The sequence below is a fragment of the Trachymyrmex cornetzi genome, unplaced genomic scaffold (assembly GCF_001594075.2).
Source record: "Trachymyrmex cornetzi isolate Tcor2-1 unplaced genomic scaffold, Tcor1.1 scaffold485, whole genome shotgun sequence".
In the NCBI taxonomy this organism is placed as follows: Eukaryota; Metazoa; Arthropoda; class Insecta; order Hymenoptera; family Formicidae; genus Trachymyrmex; species Trachymyrmex cornetzi.
The window spans coordinates 43,915-46,259 of NW_017299674.1; the positions used below are offsets into that span (position 1 = coordinate 43,915).

A 2,345-nucleotide genomic window follows, 5' to 3' on the forward strand; every position below is an offset into this window, starting at 1 on the left:
AACACAGCGTTCAACGGTGAGTTCGCGACAAAAGACAAACGCGCCAATAAGAGTATAATTACTAAGAACAGCAAGATTTATCGGTGCACCGATATACACGAGTGGTACGTGACGCGCGTCGTCGAGCCCACATTAGCATCGCTCGAAGAGTTTCAGGAACGCGACAGTGGGTGGGCGCTGTTGCGAATCCACAACTTGATTGTTAACGTGAACAAACTAAATCCCATGCACGCGGGATGTCACGTTGAGGTGCCGCGAGAAATAGCGGCGAAACGAGCGGTGATCAGTGTGCGTACGACGGACAATGCGTGCTTCGCGTAGTCAGTGGTCGCCGCTCTACATCCGGCTGAAGAACATGTATATCGGGAATCGTCGTACCCGCATTACACAACTGTGTTAAATCTCGCGGGTATCGAGTTTCCAATGACACTAAAAGACATTAACAAATTCGAACAATTGAACGTGATGTCGATCAACGTATACGGCATCGAGAACAAGCAGATCCTTCCTGTACGACTCACCAGCGATAAGAAGGAGAAGCATATCAATCTCCTGTATCTGCAAGATCCGCGCGACGACAATGTGGGCCACTTTGCGTGGATCAAGAACCTGTCGCGCCTCGTGAGATCCCAACTAACTGGAAATAAGAACAAGAAATATTTCTGCGATCGGTAAGTATTATAAAAAAAGGTAAACATAATAAGAAAAAAACAATATGCAAAAAATAATTTCTCTATTTACAGATGCTTGCATTACTTCGGCTCGAGCGAGAAATTGCAGACGCACGAAGTGGACTGCCAAAAACTGAACGATTGCGCCATCCGCCTGCCGAGCGAGAACGACAGATGGCTCGAATTTGGAAACCATCGCAACCAGGAACGAGTGCCGTTCGTCGTCTATGCTGACCTGGAGTGTGTCCTGCGGAAGACGGAGCCCGACAAGGTAGACGTGTCATCGTACACATACCAACAGCATGAGGTATGTAGTGTGGGCTACTACGTGCGTTGCTCATACGACTACTCGTTGTCGTCGTATCACTTCCGACGCGACGAAAATTGTATATCATGGTTCACCGAGGAACTCAGAAGTTTAGCGCATCGCGTCAAAGATGTTATATCCGCCAACGTGCCCATGGAAGCGATATCCAAGCATCAATGGGAGGCGTACCGCAGCGCGACGCGTTGCCACATTTGCGAGAAGCCGTTCGCACCGGACGATACACGGGTCCGCGATCATTGTCATCTAACCGGGAGATACCGCGGTCCCGCGCATTCAAATTGCAATTTAAATTATAGAAATTTGATGTATATTCCAGTTGTATTTCATAATTTATCGGGGTACGACGCTCATTTCATAATCAAAGAAATAGCTACCGCGTACGATGGAAATGTAGATGTATTACCGATTACGAAAGAAAAATACATATCATTCACGAAACATATCGATAGCACCAAAGACAAAAATGAAAATCATTTTCAGAAAAATTGCGTAAAATTAAGATTTATTGATTCTTTCAAATTTCTCAGTACAAGTTTAGAAAAATTGGCGTCGTATCTCGATAAAGACAAATTAAAAATTGTACGTTCCGAATTTACAACATTATCGGACGAAGAATTTGAATTACTCGCGCGAAAAGGTGTATTCTCGTACGAATACGTTGACTGCATCGATAAATTAAATGAACGATGCTTGCCACCTCGCGAATCATTTTATAGTTCATTGACGGGCGATACAGTATCCGAGAGCGATTACGCTCACGCCGTGAACGTATGGCAGCGATTCTCCATCCGAACGCTCGGCGAGTACAGCGATCTGTACTTAAAAACCGATGTATTGTTATTAGCCGACATTTTCGAAAATTTCCGAAATAGTTGTGTCGCGAGTTACGGTCTCGATCCCGCGCATTATTATACATTACCAGGTTTCACGTGGGACGCTATGCTAAAACATACGCGCGTAAGATTCGAGTTGCTCACCGACATTGATATGGTCATGTTCATCGAGCGCGGTATACGCGGTTGCCTCAGTCAATGTTCCGGCAGATACGCGCAGGTTAATAACAAATACATGCGTTCGTACGACTCATCGAAACTATCGTCGTACCTTATGTACTACGACGTGAATAATTTGTACGGATGGGCGATGTGTCAACCATTGCCGTACGCCGAGTTTCGATGGGTCGAAGACGTCGCAAACTTTGACGCGAGCGCGATCGCTCCGGATTCGCTTACCGGTTATATTCTCGAGGTCGATCTCGAGTATCCGCAACAGCTGCACGACCAACACATTGACCTACCTTTCTGCTCAACGCGCGATAAGCCGCCAGGCAAGCGCGAAGATAAACT

The 2,345-nt window shown here is 46.1% G+C and overlaps 1 pseudogene; it reads left to right on the forward strand.

The window, feature by feature from the left end:
* The first annotated feature begins 155 nt into the window (after window positions 1–155).
* LOC108765350 (uncharacterized) overlaps window positions 156–2,345 on the forward strand; it is a 5,337-nt pseudogene continuing 3,147 nt past the window's right edge.